The sequence below is a fragment of the Phodopus roborovskii genome, unplaced genomic scaffold (genome assembly GCF_943737965.1).
Source record: "Phodopus roborovskii unplaced genomic scaffold, PHOROB, whole genome shotgun sequence".
NCBI classification, from domain to species: Eukaryota; Metazoa; Chordata; class Mammalia; order Rodentia; family Cricetidae; genus Phodopus; species Phodopus roborovskii.
In genome coordinates this window covers 25,262,758-25,282,030 of record NW_026126410.1, presented here as the reverse complement: position 1 = coordinate 25,282,030, position 19,273 = coordinate 25,262,758, and positions in this window count along the sequence as shown.

Genomic DNA, 19,273 nt, shown 5'->3' with positions numbered 1-19,273 from the left:
CTAGGCCTTGAAGGCCAACTGCACACTCCTGACTGTGCTTCAAGTACTTCTTGCTCTAGTGGCGGGCTTCAAACTGGGCTCAGAGAAACAAGAAAACCTCTGTACTTTTTACACAGAATCAGTACCCAGACTTCCTTTTGATTTTATTTCTCAGCTTTGTTTCCCCTCTTCAACTGGTTTTAAAACAAGAAAGACAAACACAGTAGCTGTTTGAGAAGAAAACTTTTCAAGTGGACATTCTTTTGACAGGATTATGGCATTTAGATTTAGCCCAGGTCTCTGGTTGGCAGTCATCAGTATGTATGTTCCAAGAAAGTAGCCTTTAAAGTTCCTGTTCATGACCTTGAAATATTTTGGCAACAGTAGACTTGTAATTAAAACCTTCAGAAAGTGTTTAGAAAGCAAAGTGAAAATCGCATTATAGTACAATTCTTTCACATGAGATGGCCTTTAAAAAAGAATATTTTCACTGTTATTTGTATATGTTCTTGATTTTGAATTATATTTAAAATATGGTCTTGCAGAACTGATTGGGAACATTATATTCTAAATATAAATTGTGAAAGTGTTAAAGTTTTCTCATTTCTGGTGAGTATCTACAGCCTTCCCTATGAATTTGACACCATTAGTAGATAATGAAGGTCCTCGGTATCACCACAGGGAAAAAGCACTTTGCCTGCCATGTAGTGTCATCCTTGGGAGTTTCATTGGGATTATATAAAGCTTTACTGATTAGAACTCAAAAGCTTTAGACCTTTTCAAAAGTTTTTCATTTTGGGTTTAAGTACAAATTGGGACCATTATTTTAATGTATGCTGTTTTTTTCTCAAATTCTCTAATGGGAAATTAAACAGTTGATAGGCATATACTTATCATTATAAAACTACTATAACACATTCTGGAATCAACCTCATGATCAATTCTATGTCCAAATCATTGTTGTTTAGGAAACAGTAGGTAAACATATGATTAATGATATAATTATCTTATGTAATTAACTCTGCACTCATGGGAAGAGTAACATATCTAAAAATTTAATGCTGTATATTACCAGTTTAGTGTTTACCTATACAGTGAATATGAGTCATGCCAATGCTCATAACTATAGGTAAGCAATGACATTTAAATATGCTAATATTGAATTCTTCATGGTACAGATTCTACAACACAAATAAAATAATATCAGTACAGATTAATGTGAGAAACATGTAAATATCAATGTCACATAGATAAATTTCAGGATGAAGTAGCAGAGTGTTTTTCTTGCCATGAGGCATAGAGGATGGTTTTAAATAGTATTTTTCAACAATTGAGTTGTGCTGAACCATTTTGATTTTTAGTATTGTCCAAGTGTTTCAAAAGATATGATTTCACTAAGCAAATATAACCATCAAAAACTTTTGAAGAAACAAACAAGTTTTAAATAGTGAAGCCAGAACCTATAATTCTCATTAATTTTTTCACCTAGAGTTGAGGATAATAGAAAACACGACTGTAAGACTGACAAGCAATCAGACTAAAAGTCACTCTAATATGTAACCAAGGAGAAAAGAAGGTCAGAAATCTCGGTTCTGTCACTGATTGGCTATTTGCCACTTGGCAAGGAATTTAATATGTTCCTCAAATTAATCCATTTATAATAAACGCCTGTCTGCTAAAGAAAATGTATTACTCAATTAATGTAATAGTGTTAGGATTTATTAGATGCAAAGTCTTCCCTTGGTGTCATTTTCTATAAATTTATCTGAAATTGTGTTGTATCATTAAATTATGAGTCCATTGTCTTAAAGTCAGTTGGAGTGTTGGACAGGCTGAGTGGCTAGCAACTGCCCTCTAGTAACAGAATGCCTTTGGTTAATGGCTCTGGTTAGGATTTGTTTGTCATTCATGAAGTCATTGAATGTCTTTAGAACTAATACATGAAAACAGAAACAAACATAAAAGCTATTATTCTAAAATCAATACCAATTTGAATGATGTTGCAAGAATCTTCTTTGGGCAACATCTACTAGCTGCCTTGATGAGCAAGCAGTAATCCAGAAGTAATAGAGACTATAATTCTCACAGCGCAAGAACTCTCAGAATGCAAATTGAATGCCTTAAACTATGTCAACACCAGTAACAAAACTGAGTAGACAGATGCAAAGAGTCCCCAATGTACTAATGAATTTCAAGTTTCCAATGCCTCTCAGTCAGTTCAGAAAGAAAACTTGTTTTTGCAGTGTGAGTTTCTTTTCTATAAAGATTATTTCCAGTTCTGATAGTGATGTAATGGTCACTTTAAGTAACAGAAAAGAATTTAGCTATCAAAATCTGAGTCATCTTATTGTAAATTAAATCCATCCCTTATTGATTCTTCTTACTAACTACAAGAGAAACTCAACCTTCTTAAACACACGATTTATTTTCATATCTTACTTTTATTTTTTTAAATAATTCATATCCTAATTTAATTCAATGCATATGAAATGTGTCAGCTTGATATAGAAAATCCTGTTTAAAGATCAGAACATAGTAATTATACTTTTAATGCTCAACCCAATGATGACATTATGCTGTAAGTCATTTAAGTAGTTTTCTATTTCCATCACAGATATAAGTAGTTGCAAAGCTACCTCTGTCTACTTAATGCCACAATATCCAGAATTTAATAAGAATATGTTGGAAAGGCAATGTATTTTGTTAGAATTATTGTTGTGCACACATATGTCCACAAAATTAGAAATTTTAAAATATGAACTAACATAAAAGAAAAGCAATGTTTTTCCTTTTGCAGATGTAAGGTGTGTTTCAATACATTCAGTGGCTTTTTACTGTTTCTCCTACATCTTGGAATTAACCTAAGTACATGTGAATTATAATAGAAGAAACTAGTAAACCAGGAGTTAACATGTTACAATTGAGATCCAATGGCATTAGCCTTTCTCTCAATAGCTAATTATAAATATGCATCTATGAGTTAACATTTCCTGTATACTCTTGTGGTTATATAATTACTAAATAATAGTAACTGTCTCAGTTATGGTTTCTGTTGCTGTGGTGAAAACCATGACCAAAATTACATGGTGAAGAAAGGGTTAATTTGACTTGCACTTCCATGTCATAGCCATCACAAAAGGTAGTCAGGACAGGAGCCCAAACAGCAGAAATCTGGAGACAGAAACTGATCCAGAGGCCATGCAGGTGTGTTACTTGTGTATTCCTCATGGCTTTCTCACCCTGTTTTCATATAGAAACTAGGACCATCAGTCCAGGGATAGCACCACCAACAATGGCCTTGGCCCTGCCCCATCAATCACTAACTAATTGATAACTAACTTATATGCCATCATACAACCCTCATCTAGTAGGTGATGGAAACAGAAGCAGAAACCCACAGCTCAACACTGAGCCAAACTTCTGGAATCCAGTTGCAGAGAGGGAGGAGTAATAATAAAAAGGGTCAAGACCAAGCTACAGAACCCACAGACACAGCTAACCTGAACAAGGGGGAGCTCATGGACCTTCAGATTGATAGCTGGGAAACCAGTTTTGGACCGACTCAGACCCCATGAACATGGGTCTTAGTTAGAAGGTCAGAGCAATCTAAGGGACCTCTGACAGTAGAACCAGGATGTATCCCTGGTGCAAGAAAGGACTCTGGGAGCATATTCCGGATGGAGTGATACTCCCTTAGCCTAGAGACAGGAGGGAGGGCCTAGACCCTATTCCAAATGACTTGACAGATTTTGATGATACCTCCTAGAAGGCCTCAACCTGCCTGTGGAGTTGGGGGGGATGGGATCAGAGGTGGTCAGGGGCATGAGAGGGGGCAGGGAGAGGGAACTGGGATACATATGTAAAATAAAATATATACACACATACACACACACACACACACACATATATATATATATATGAAAATACCACACACACACACATACACACACACACACACACACACACACACACACACACACACACAAAGAAATTGTCTTACAGCCAGATCTTAGGAAAGCATTTTCTCAAATGAGATTCCCCCCATTACTCTGACTATATTTTGTGTCATATTGAAAACAAAACTAGCCAGCACATTTACCAATATATGTCAAAGAAACACTATATTGCGCTTCACATGATTTCCTTGGCATCACAACATGAAACTAAATTAAATAATATTTGGGCATATGTATACTGAAATTGGAGGATCTTGGATATAGACCTGAATAAAACTATAAAGTATAAAAACCAAGATAATGATATGATTCCTAGTTTGCACTAATTTTAAATTGTATGTGCCTGTGCAGTATACAAAGTATCCCCATGCCTTTTTAAATTTGTTGGTCACTTTTCTCTGTCTATAATGAATTGATGCAATCACATAAACTAGATATTTATTTTTCTCTGCAGTATGGATTAAGTTTATTTGAATAGTTAGAATATGACAACTCCTACAACTAAAGGCTTTCTAAATTATAAAAAGAAAAAAACTTGTTCAAAAGTATAACCAACTCAGCAATGCTCTGAAATAGTTCTACTATTTGGACTTTTCCAGCACAACTTTGGTAATTATTCTCTAAAAACAGAAGTTGCATGCTGGGGCATATGGCTTCAAAAGGCCTTCACTGAAATGTTTTCAAAACCCTCTGTAGAATTACATCTCAAAATTCAGTCCATTTTCTTTTTAACCACTTTATAACAGAGATAAAGGCTGATTGTGTTTGAGATTCCATTAGAGAGATTTGACACCTAACATCTTGGTCTCTGGTTCGTTCACATCATTAGTCCTTACATTTCCTGCCCACTTAGTGAGGCACCACAGAATTACTTCTCTTTACTGTCTATTTGGTCATGACCACATATGTAGTTTGAATGTCAGTTTTCTGTATACAGTGATGCCATGTATGCTCACATGCATGTGTGAGAATCACAATCAAATGCATTTGGAAGGCTTTGAAAATAGTTGTCAGCACTCAAATTTAAAATGTACCTCTCATTTATCCTACTTTTACAAATTCCCCATTTAACACAATATAATCCACTAATCCACAGAACAACACACCTCGCTTCTCCCTTTTTTCATTCCCTTTATATTAGCAGGCTGTACCTTCTATTTTGTAACAAAGAAACTCTCTCTATCCATTCTCAAGCACACACACACACACACACACACACACACACACACTCACACACACACACAGTCCTGCCTCTTCTCCAAAGCCCATTGAGTTATTCTGTTATTCCCAGGAAACCTCTAACAACCTGACATGCCTTAGTCCAGGTCTTTTATCTCTTTTGAGAAAGCAAAACCTTTTAAAAGTGCCAGAATAAAGTTTAAAGGATTCTAAAAGCTTTAGCTTAAATATTTTTTCATAGCATTCTTTTTAAATTGAGTTCTAACTGCATATCCCCCTTCAAACTTCAACAACTGCATCCCTTAATACAAGAAATTAAGTATGGACACTAACCACTCGTGTCTGTGTCTACTCTCCACTGCCACCTCTCTCTATTCTATTCCATGGTTTTGTGTTTTGTATACACTCCAGCCTGTGCATCATATGTTTTTAACTCACATATTCATAATATCTGACTTTTTGCAATCTTTAGGTATGCACCCATGTGTATCTACTATTTCTATACTAAAGTATATGCCAATCTTTGAAAAGTTAGCTGTTCCAGGTTGCACATGATCTGGCTCACCTTCACAGTATATACCGTTTACTAGAAGAAATGCCTCTTACTCATACTTCCTATCAATACAGCAATTCCTTGAAGAATTGGTTGTTTACATTAGGATTACTTTTTTTTTTTCTGTAGAGCACTTCAGCACAGACTTGTATATATGGGCTTTCAGTGAATCTTCAGTAAGTAATTGCATTCAACAAAGACTTGCTATGTTATGCACCCCTCAAGCCATCCAATGAGACCTTTTGGGAAATGTGAGCTAGCTGAGATTGTAAAACAAGTTTTTTTTTTTTTTGTTTTTTGGTTTTTTTTTTTTTTTTTTTTTTGGATCTTTGTTTTTTTTTTTTTTAATAAGATTTTCATCACAATTCCAGAATTTATAGGTATATAATATAAAGTTCATACTGGCCTAAATTTTATTTATAATATTATTAAATAAAAAGGAAGACAATATGAAAGATAAAATAGTAGGGAGTCACTTTATCTCTCTCTCTTTTTGTCTACACACACACACACACATACATATATATGAGTTATTTTATATTCTGAGGAGGATTCAACTAGCTTGGAAAATCCTATGGCTTATTAATCATACTGAAGGCAAATTTCATATAATCATCAATATCAATTTGTCAGTAACACCTATTTGCTATATGATTGCCATTTAGGAGGGATGACTACTTTGGATTTCATCTTTGTTCTAAAGTATAGAAGAAATTAAACTTACTGTGAGGAACTCTACCTTAAAAAGCTATGATAATAGGAGGTGAGAGGTCACAAAAGTAGAATGATATATTTTCTAACTTATGGCATTATGTTACAAGTCCATCACCATGGCTTCATTCTTTTTTCCTCCCTAAATTCCTCTTTGCTTGGAACACCAAATATAGACGTGTTTAACTATCTTTGAAATAATAGCAGGAATAATTACTGACCATAGCATACTGTTTTTACATTGTGATATTGCTGATCTAGTCAGCAGGTTATTAAGGAAGACGTGTCTTGTCTGCAGTGCATTTTCATAAGTCACCTCTTAATTAGAAGTGTGTAAGCTTACCACAATATTAAATTTCTAGGAGAAAAGAAAAAGCAAGGAAGAAAAAAAAAGGGGGGGGAAAGCTTTATCTAATCTGTATGATACAGTGATTAAGTGCACTGTCTCCAGGAATATACTACAGAAAGTCAAGCAATGAAATTTCCAATCGTGGTTCTTTATCTTACAGGGGAGGAATATTCAATAGCGACACTTAACAGGAACACAAGCATCTAACAACCAACAGAAAATTGTAAAATTCACCTTACAAGGGCTTCTTTCTTTCACTGCTTGAGAAAAAATATTGATCACAGTGATATTTTGATAAAATTAATGTATAGTTTAGAGAAAATAATCCACAGACTTATTCTTTTTATCTGTAACTTAGAGTAATGTATCAGTTTCCATCATATAGCTTGAATAGCTGATTCTGAATATAACAAAACCCTACCATACAAACTCTAAATTAAAATATGATTGGGGATAAAAACTGATCCTATAACTCTAAAGTTTGTTTTTTTTTTTTCTATACGATATGATTGCTTTAATAAAACTCTGCATTCACTGACTCTCCTATCTCTTTCTTTGGTTGTGGTTTTATAGACTACATAAGCAAAATAATTTAAAAGATGGAAAAGATCTTTCTCATAGTCAGGCTTGCTTTTCATATAATTACCCTAAGAACATGGTTTAACTATAATTCTGCCTCCCCACACCGGCCAAAAAATAATGGAAGGAAATAAACCAACGAACTGAAATTTTAGCAAAAGCTTGTATTTTAAAATAGGGGAGGACAGGAGGGTGCAGGAACTGGGATTGATATGTAAAACAAGCTTGTTTCTAAATTTAACTAAAAATTATATAAAAAATAAAATTAAAAATTTCCAAATTTACAGAATATTTTAAGTGTTGTGTGTGTGTGTGTGTGCCTATATATAAATGTGTATATATTTCCTATTGCCATTTGAAAGTAAAGTCTGTTTTCTTAAGACACCACATGATTTGGAACAAGGATCTGGTTGAATCAGGCTGAATCTGAGTTGAAAGCTTTTCCTTGAGTTCTGGCTCTAAGAGTACCAGAAATTGCTGTTAAGGATATCAAATTGAAAAGGCAATTAATACTCCTACCCAACTGTGACAACTATAAACCATATCCATGAGCATCATGGTAAGATATCCCTAAAGGTGTACTAATTGCTTTTATATCTTGGTGTTAACCAATAGCTCTCTAATTGGAAAAATGACTGCTCAATAAGACCGAATCAAACAGCAAACATGGACAAATACTCATGGCTGGTGAAGCCATGGGATGTACAGGAACACATACTACTGGTACTTTATTAAACCAAGATAATTTCTTACTACATCATAAATAGTTACCCAATAACCCAAATAAATGTTACTTTACCCTTCTCTCTGTAATAGATGGAAACCATTAAACAAAGCCACAACTGATAAAAATATAGAGTACAACTTACTATGGATTATCTAGATATAACTGATAAATCTACAAAAGAACCACTAACTCTAAGCCTCTGGAAGCCTCATTGAAGAGGGGGAGGAAAAAAATTGAAGGAGTCAGAGGACTAAGAATGCTGCTGTAAGAATGTGTCTTCAGCATAGCACAGGGAAGCTGAAACCATAAAATCTCCACAGTATGGCTGCCTAAATAAGACTGAACAATGACAACACCAGTTGATATCCAAACATGGGTGGGAAAATCTCAAAAGGTTCCATCCTTAAATGAAGAATTATATAGGCAATTAATGATCCTTGAAAACAGGTGAATCAGGCTTCTCCAAGGCTAAGCCTTCTGATAACAGTTTTCAATCATACATGGTAAGCTCTAAACACATATACATATGAACAACACTAAATGGGCTCAGTAAGTTGCACTTATACATTTATATGTATGTCTAAGTGTAAAAATATCTCTGGTAATGGATCAGTATTTATCCCTAGTATACAAATGGACTTTGGGAGCCCATTCCACATAGAGGGATACTCCCTCAGCCTAGACACATGGGTGAGGGTCTAGGTCCTGCTCCAAATGATATGACAGACTTTGAAGACTACCCATGGATGACCTCACCCTTCCTGGGGAACAGAAAGAGGATGGGATGGGGGCTTGTGGAGGGAACAGATGAGGACTGGAGGGTGCAGGAACCGGGATTGACAAGTAAAACAAGCTTGTTTCAAATTGAAATTAAAAAAAAATAAAAAAATCCATGAATGAAGAAGGGACAACTAATCAAAACAAAACAAAACAAACAAAAAAGAATAGAGACAATAAATTAAAATAAAACAGTTCTTTATTCATTAAACAATAAGAGAAACATATTTACAGAATGGCATTTCCCATCAAAGCCCATTATCTTTACAATAATAAATGTTAATAAAAATGCAAATAAAGTTGGATCCCAGTCTCTACCTAGCTAGTCCATAAAGCATGAGAAATGCATCCAAAGTCTGTTTCTAAGTACATGGTTGCTACCATTATTAAAGTTGGTCTCTTGTTCAAGTCCAAACTCTCCAATGAAGCAAGACTATCAACATCTCAGCTCAGTCTTAACTTTTGATCAAGTTCAAATATTAGGAGGACTGCTAAGGATTAAAGATTTAATTTACCTGTATTAAAATTTAGTATTTTTTTTTTTTTTTTTTTTTTTTTTTTTTTTGGAGAGAGAGAGTGTGGGCGTGTGAGTTTGTGGGAATATTTATTTAAAAAATTCAGCTAAGACTCAGGAATCAATTTGGAAGAGAGGATGGAAAACTGCTAAGAGCCAGAGGAGCAGGGTGTTTGGTATGAGATTGTGTCCCATACAAACGTCAGATACTACACTTATGAAGTCTCAACAATGTGGCTGCCTAAACATGAGATGAACAAGGAGGACACCAACAGACATTCATATGTGGACAGGGGAATGTTCATGAGGCCTCAACCTTAGACAAAGAACTACAGGTAACTAAGTAATGCAGAGAATGGGAGGAATCCTCTTCCCCAGTAATGAGCACAGCAATTGGTTTCCTAATATCAAGTGATCAGCCCTTAAGTCATATACATACAATTTATATGTGTGGAACAGGTTGTATTTATGTATATTTTAAAATACACACACAAACACACACACACACACACACACACACACACACACAGAGAGAGAGAGAGAGAGAGAGAGAGAGAGAGAGAGAGAGAGAGAGAGAGAGAGAACGTAATAACAATTGAAAAAGAGGCCATAAATTGGAAATAGAGCAAAGCACTGTGTTCATTGGTGAAGTTGCAGATAGGAAAATGAATGGAGAAATGGTGTAATTTTGATCTCAAAAACTAACTTAAAAACTAACCATTTTGTAAATAAAATACTTTGGGAGAACTAGCTATAATTAAGTGATTTAGTTAAAGTTTAGGTGTACTGGGATAAGAATATATGGAAAATATCTATGCAAGGTGAAAAAATTCTTTGATGCTTTTCCATGTTTAAATGTTATTACACTCAAAGTTTCAACATCACGTTGCTCATATTTTGTTGCAGCCTGTCCTTTTCTAGCATGTTCTACCAGGAAAGGTCAAAATTGGCATCTGTATCACTAAGAACCTTCTCTGAAAGTGATAATGCTTCCACAGGTTTCTATGTGCCCTCTGATAAAGCACAAGGCCATTTAAGAAATACTGCTCTGACAGTATTGTGCTAATACATCTTGAAATATAATACACCCTGTATAATATCTGCCCATGTCAACACATTTGCCGGCATTCCTCTCACTCCTCCTCTCTTGTTACTTGATTCCTAATTAAATTCACCCCTTTACTCCTTCCAGTTGTCTCATTCCTCCCATGAAATGGTTCAAAATATGTGTCATTCTTTCCTCCTTTCTCTTTTTACCTCTTGCCCTTTCCAATTCACCTTAAATGAGGGCCTACAGGGCTCAAGCTAAAATACAATAACCTTTACATTTGTGTGTGTTGACTTACCTTGCTAAGCTCTTTGCCTGAAATAAAACACATACAGAAATAGAAAAATAATTCAAACTTGGGAGTCAGACATGTGGTAGAATATCTATCAGCTGGCTCATATCCTCATGGCTGCAAAAAACAACCCTTAGAAGGCTGAGCCAGGAGGGTTGCAGCAACTTGAAGGCCACCTTGGTCTACATAGTGATTTCCAAATCAACATGCATTGTAAAATAAAAGTCTGACTCAAAAGAAAAAATACAAAAAACACTAGCAGAAATCTAGACTATCTACTAACTGAGGTTTTGAATGTTATCTGAGATTTATACACAGTCCTTCTACCTCTATAAATGGTGGTAAGGAATAAGTGACAGTTTCTTCCTTAAACATTTAAATATTGCATTAAAATACATACACCAAACAAAGTAGAAATGTACATATTTTGTAAATGACATAAATTTTTTATTATAAATAATGATCTAATTACCTCTCATTACATATAATAATAATGAGGAAATAATTCCCACAGCCATATCAAACTTCTTATGTTAACTACTACATTGCATCCTAGGTAGACAAATTTGAATAAAATATCTATTAGCAAGATGATATATTTTATGAAATATATATCTTATCCTCACAAATATAGTAGTTACACTTAGAAAGCTTTAATATATGATACTTGGTAAAATTTATACATACATATATACAGACTAAGCCCACACAAAGATAATTGTGTTCAATCCCTATCTAATGCATGGAGAAAGGAAATAACTATTGGTATTTTCTCAGTGTTGAATGATGGAAGATCAAATTATTCTCATTAGCAATTCTGGAAAATGCTTTTGTAGATGGTTTGTACTGAAGCTTTCTTTCCCAATTCTTTCCCATGTACCTTATAAGATGAAATTTTACCTGTTGTCATTTAGGAAAAGAGGATATTAGAGTTGGCTTGGGAAGACTTTAAGATGAAGATAAAGGGCAGGAAGCTAATTTTCCCGGTATCCCCCTAGGAGCTGTTTCTGTTTGCCATAACAGCTTACTCTCATTGTTACTGTACTTCGCTACTGGAAGACACATGTAATTAGTTTATTTTATATTAAATCTGTGAAAACCAAGTGACTTTATGGGAATTACTTAGATCCTGGATACCATCTGAAGAACACGACAACTTTCTTGAGTTTGAAAACATTTAGTGGTAATCAAAGCATCCCCATAGCTTCTACCACAATATATAAGGAATATGCCTAAATGTAAGTGGGTATATTTAGAACAGCTTACTCAAAAACTGGTAATAATGTATTATGTCTAATTTTAAGGGGAAACAGACTTAGTTATAAAATACTCTACTTAATCTACTCCAGAGATTAGGATTTGACAATATGACCTCAACTGCATAAATTTTGGAGTCATTTCAACACATTCAAAGCTTCTGAAATACGACCTCAGAAAGTGTCTGCTTTATTTTTATAAAATAAGAACATTGTTGGATGTTAAGAGCACACAGGAAGTGTTTGGAGGGAGAGAAAATAACCGTCTAAAATTAACATCTATACTAAGTAGAAAACAAAAGAATCAACGACAGAAATAAAAACAATCCTCAATTTAGACTTGTAAAGAGATGCATCTTAGAACAGGAGGAAATTTCACTAAGTCATATGCCCCCCCCCTTTAAAAATAACCTTCTTGAAATATACTTCAGTGTCATATGGATTTGTCTATATTTCTTGCCAAAGTGGGAAATTGGACTCTAAAAAAAGTAACAGTGCATGCCACCCTGGTGCTGTGTGCATTCAGATGGAAATCTGCAACACTCAGGCAAAATAAACACCAAACAGTACTTGGTCTCATTTCATGAAAAGTGTGTTATGGACCCAAAAAAAAAAAAAAAAAAAAAAAACACTCATGAAGCCCTGCGTCTTGCATCTTATTTAAAAATGTATCAAACACTCCATGACATAGTCCTTTGAGTCATTATGTAATCAATGTAATGTAAAAAACAATCTGCACCTTTCCTTTCTGAATTGAGTTTTACACTCCTTGAAATAAACATTGTTGCAGATAGCTTCCCTCCTGGGCTACTTAGTCTCCATTGTGAACCACAAATCCTCATATCCTTGCTGCTCTCTCATAAGATTCAGCATACTTTGTTCTTTGTTTCCACAGTGTCCTCAGATTGATGTTTCCCCTATGTGTTCTCTTCCTATCAAATTCCTCTGTCTGAAAGATGTACAAATACAACACGTGTCAGCTTTCAGTTCTTCCCCTAATTGCCAGGAGAAATGATGCCAAGGCTACTTGATGAAAGGAGTTGTGAGCGAACAGTGTGCTTGTGCAGGAATGGAAATGGATGTTTTTATCCCAGGCAGAGGTAGACAACAGGAAGTAAGAGGAGTAACATTCTTCTAAGTTTTCAAGGCTGTAAGACTCTGAACACTTTTTTTTTTTTTTTTTTTTTTTTTTTTTTTTTTTTGAAGAGGGGAGGGAGTTTTCAGACAGGGTTTCTCTCTGGCTTTGGAGGCTGTTCTGGAACTCGTTCAGTAGACCTGGCTGGTCTCAAACTCATAGAGATCTGCCTGCCTCTGCCTCCCGAGTGCTGGAACTAAAGGCGTGTGCCACCACCATCCGGTTTGACTCTGGACACTTTTGTTATGATATAATCTCCTATGTATACATGTGCTTTGTAAGTGTAAGCGAACTTTCTGTCCTGCTTCATATATATTTCATTGCCATACCCCTCCATGTGCACGCACATGCGTGCGCGCGCGTGCGCACACACACACACACACACACACACACACACACACAGCTCTATAAAACAAGTAGTAAAGTAATGAGTCATTTGGCCAAATCAGTAAATGTCTCCTGCCTTCTTAATAAGTCAGTTTCCAACTCAGTTAAGGAGTTTCTGCATGCTAGCATTGGTTCAGTTCTAGCTAACTTGGTTTAATTTGCTAGTCACTGCTTACCCCATGATGATTCAAATGTGCACTTTTTAGCACATCACTCATGCCTGTCATACACCTCTAACTCTCCACTACACAAACCTTCAGAGAGCAACAGAATGTGTTCAGGGGTAAAAGTGAGGGGACTGCAACATGCTTAGTTGCACAAAATAAATCAGTTCTAATAGCTGACTAGCTGACTAGAATGACTAGAATGACTTCTAGAATGTCACAGAGTTCTTAAATTCTATGGAAGACCATACCTTAAAATGTACACAAAAAGAAGAATGGGGCAGGGTGTGATTCCATAGTGAGACCTTTAAAAAGGTGCATAAGTAACATTTGTTTGAAACCTCTGCATGCTGCCTTTCTTTAAGATCTTACATAAAGCCCCAATATTTAACACTTGGCAACTGACATTTTTCTTCCATTTCTGAACCACATGATTTAGTGTTATAATCCAGTTTTTTTGTTTGTTAATTCATTTTTATACATGTCTAATTTTTTCCATATCTTCTGATCCCTTTCTCTGTCACACATACACACACACAAAGAGAAAGAGAGAGAGAGAGAGAGAGAGAGAGAGAGAGAGGGAGGGAGGGAGGGAGGGAAGGAGGGAGGGAGGGGGAGAGAGAGAAAGTTATGTAAGTCCATTTAGTGTTATTTGTATGTACACATGTTTAGGGCTGACCACTTAGGATTGGGGATGCCCACCCCTGACTTATACATCTATAGTAAATCCCTATCCTTAAGGCTCAGAAAAAAAGAAAAGAAAAAAAAAAACATAGGAGTGGAAAGAATGTAACAGCCAGAGGACCAATACATCTGCTAAAAGATAATTTCTTCTAGATATGACAGGGATGGTGTATTCATGAAATTTCACCAATACGGTTGCCTAAATTGGATCTGCATCATGATCACACAGTTGACATGTCAGCATGGATGGAGTAAATTTCCAAGATCCCATTTCTATATAAAGAGATACAAGAAATAAAAACTTGCATTTTAAACATAGTATATAATGTAAATAAAAAAGAATCTTCACCAAATGCATGTTACATATATTTAGTATCAGTAACTAATAATATCATTAGCATAGCCCATGACATCTGCTCTATAAAAATTGTGGATGGGGGTTATAGTACAAACTTTACAGTTTCTGTTGATGAAAACAAAGTGAAAGTTGTGAAACACTAGCTTAAAATATCTTAGGTCTACTTTTGTGAAAATTGAAGTTTTTTAAATTTAAATTTGAAACAAGCTTGTTTTACCTGTCAATCCCAGTTCCCTCACCCTCCCATCCCCCCATCCTCCCCACCAGCCCTCATCCCATCGCCTTTCTACTTCGTACAAAAATTGAAAATTTTAGTGTTTGGTTTTTGAAGAACGATGTACATAAAAGACACTCATGTTTAACTAGCAATGTAGAACAAAAGCATGTGTTGTGCCTCTTCATTTTTTTGTGTTTGTTATTACTGTCATTGTCACTGTTTTGATTTTTTCCTCTCACGATTTTCATTTTCATCCCAGATGCTGAGAATTACATTTGATTGCATTCATCACCAAACAGTTTTAGTTATATTTTGTACCATACTTTTTATATTTTATGACTCCTTTTCCTGCTTCCTAGACTACATATTCAAAGAACCCAACTGAACATCATTTTGAATGTACTGAAATTAAAAGTAGGAGACTGAGCATTTATTTCCATTCTCATAACTTCTAAGATAATTACCAACGCAAAATTTCTCCACATGTAACCATCTTGCAGGGACCCTCAGGGATATTTTCAAAGTAGAATTCTAGAATACACATAAGTACTCATTATGAGCTCTAATCTAACAGACACTTTCACCTTCCTTTAATAATTTGAAATCTTGTTTTTTAAAACAATATAATCTGCATCTCAATAACCCACCAAAATTCAAAGGTTGGGGGCAGTCATTATATCATTAGGACCCTGACTTCATGAGAGGATTAACACATTGATGGATTCATAACTTAGTGAGCTTTTGGAATGTGGTAAAAATTTTAGAAGTCAAAGATTTAGGGCACTGGGTATGGGTGGGGCTAGTCATATAGATTATATCTTTCTGGCTGTCTCCTCCTTGCCCTCTTTCTGAATCTTGTTTCTACCAGGTGACCTTTCCCTGACCATGGTGTTCCCATAGTGCTCTATTGCCCAAAACAACCAGAACATCTAAACATAGATGGTTACCATGACATAAAATAAACTTTTTTTCTTGTTGATATGTAGCTTGAAATCCCCAGTTGTGGGTTTCTCTGGCAATGCAATAAATCAAATCCAGCTGAATTAATAAGTATAGGTTAAGAAGCAGAGCAAAGCAACTCCTAGGTGATTCCCCAGGGAAGAAAACAGGAGAGAAATCACATGGCAGGTCTTTAATGATCTTGAATACTGTATAGGTATAATCCTGAGCATCTCATGCAGAGGAGGCACAGCTAACTGGGCTTTCTGAAGGCAGAGTCTGGAGGGAAGCGGGCTGGGGTGGAGATTGGTTTTGTCAGGTGTTTTGTCTCAGGAGCATAAGTTAACTAACAGAGATGAAGTGAGAAAGCAAGCAAGTAGACCATTTGCATGCAAATGGCAGTTAAAAGCCAATTATAAGCATTAGCCCTAAAGAAAATGAAGGAAAAATAGGGAAGAAGAGGAAGAGAACAAGAAATAGGAAAAGGAGATGATTATTTGTGGCACTCATTCTCCTTGTATAATACACTGCAAATGTAAACAGTAAATTAATTTAATTTACAGCTGTAAAAGAGGAATAAACTAATAATATTACTGTAAACTGTCAAAGATAAAAGAAAATATATGATAGAAACTTGAAAAAGAAAGACATGTGAGTTGGAGTTTTTACCTTGTTCATTTTTGAAGCTCAAAACATCCTATTTCAACACATTTGGACCAAGAATTTTTCAACTTCTACAAATTCAAAATAAATTGTCCTATATAGTTTATTATTAAAGTGGCATTCACAGCAATAAGATACACACACACACACACACACACACACACACACACATAGACACACACAAACCCCAATAATTTCATTAGTTCAAAAGTTGATTTTGTGTTATTTTAGTATGTTACGTGTCCTGGCTGGAAAAGTATATACACCTTTGTCCTTTCCAATGCAGCAGGAGAGGTGGCTAAGCCACTAGTAGATCTTGAGCTTTATCTTGGAAAGGTGCACTCATCATAACTGATCCAAAACTCAATTCACATGGTGGGTTGCAGGCAATGGCTTAAGAAATGACATTATCTTTATAGGGTAACTCCATTTAAATTCTTTTGTATGTACGTATTTTAAGAAGATTTTACATTAGCAGGTTTCTATAAAAGTTTTTCAAAATGTCTTTAGTGTCAAGTATTTTCCCCATAGTCCTTCCCTTTGACCATGAACATAATCTTCTTGTGTCTGGTTATGTTGAGATGGCAATGCCTTTCTAAATGTCTAGAAACTAAATGTCTAGCTTGACCCACAAGAGTGTTAAAGTAATGAAAAGTATGGCTAGTAGTTGGCAATCAAGAACAAATGTCAGTCCTTTTCCTTCTTAAATGAACATGTCAAAATAGAAATCTGCCTCTGAGTCAGCATTTCATAAATTCATCTTACATAATCAGTGATTTAGAATTTAGAGACTTAAAAATGACATAGTTCTTTGGTGGTTTTCTCTTCTCTGTAACATTTACATTCCTCCAGCATCAAAGTGTTATTTTTATACCTTTCAAGGAAACCTCAGACCTTTCTATGCAGAATTCCCTCACATACAAGAATACTTATTCCTCTCTATTGCCACCATAAGGTGCAAAGTACTTCTCAGAAGTTGTCTCACCACTAATGGGAATTTATAATCAGGAAATGTTTTTGTACTAATCTAATAGACTTTAAGTTAAGACCTCAGTGTCACTGAAGCCTAAAATATCCCCAAAGTTCCACATATAGAAATCTCTGAATAATGCAGTCCATCCCAGAAGAGGAATTATGCAAATGAATGCATTTAGTTAATATGTACTGTAAACAGATCACTATGTCTTTCTTCTTTTCCAAATCACAGCAAAGATTAAAGCTGTAAAGCTCTTATGATCTAACAAAACAGCTAAATATTTGAAGTAGATCTACAGGGCTTCAGGCCCAAGATAGTGTCCCTTGGGATTTGAACTCGGTTTTTCTTCCAAAGTTCATTATACCTTTTTGAATGCTTTATCCTAAACCACCTGAAGAAACATTTCTAAAAATATCATATAAAGTTCCACAAACTTTCTTTAGCCACTAAGAGATTATTGAGTATCCTACCTTTACCCTGACACACGAGAATGACAATCATGCATAACATATAAATAGGAAAAAATCAAGTGCAAAGTACTGAACCATTCTTAGAATGTAGGTGATTGTTTACTTCCCACAAGCAGCCAGGGTCAATCCTCATTACAACTCTTGCCATACTGGCCACTTTGAACAGTAGCAAATGATTGCAGCTGAGAATGAAAGCCCCATAAAGCCCTTTACATTTGTCTTCTAACCCTTTCACAGTATAATCAAGGAAGTTGAATTCTATGGCTCTTTCTATACAGTGTTAATGAGTTCTTCTTATGATGTCTTCTGAGCTGTGTCATAAAAGGTGAGTGAGAGCCACAGAAAGGATTCCCTGCTCAGTTATGCAGAAGACAATTGATCATGGTTGATTAAATGAACCCAGCAACCTCCTGAGATGGTGTATTTTTCTGCAAGATAACTTCCCATGTATGGAAAGATATTTTTAAAAGAGTATGAATAAATGATGACTTTTAAATGGACAAATTTGCTTTTGTTTTTTCCAGTTTTAGTTTGTTACCTGATTGAAGTGGAATGTTCATTCATTCTTCAGAAACAAAACAGAAATAGAACAAGAGGGTGTGGGTCCTGTTCTACAGCTCCAGTAGAGAATACCTAAAACTTACATAGGGAAGAAGAGAAAGAACAGATAAACCTATGCCTGTCACTCTCTGTGACACAAAGACTCAATCACACACATTACAGCATTATGATGAAGGAAACGATCAGTTTTGAGTAGTTTAGCTGCTTTTAGTGGATGATGTCAGAAGGTAGTTCATGTTCTCTGTCATGAACATGCTGACTTCCCATTGGTACATAAAAGATGATTGTCCTTGAGCTTTGAAGAGGCCTGTAACACAGAAAGTAGAGGAGTTTTCTAACATGTGCAGACACAGAAAGTTCAGGAGAGAAGCAGGCATGCTCTGCCCACTCATCAGCATTTCAAACATATCACTTGTTTTCTGTCCCTCCTTAGTGACATTTTCAACTGTGCTGTTTTGCAACGTGTTGCTTTTTCATAAAATATATTTTTCCATTCTCACTTGTATATCCATGCTTCAGTTTTCTTTAGGTATTATCAGTTGGTTTTATTTTTTTCTTTAGACAATAAGAAAAATCAAGTAAACTCTGATATTTTGTTTCTTACTGATATTTCTTTAATGATGACTTTTGTCTATTTTTAATTTTGAATCATTTTATGAGTTTCCCTGCTACCAAGTATGTATACCACACATATACCTGTTTACCAAGGAGGCCATCATGTGATACCAAATCTTCTGGAATGGAGTTTCAGATAACTCTAAGCAACCATGTGAGTGTTGGAAACCAAACCCAGATCTTC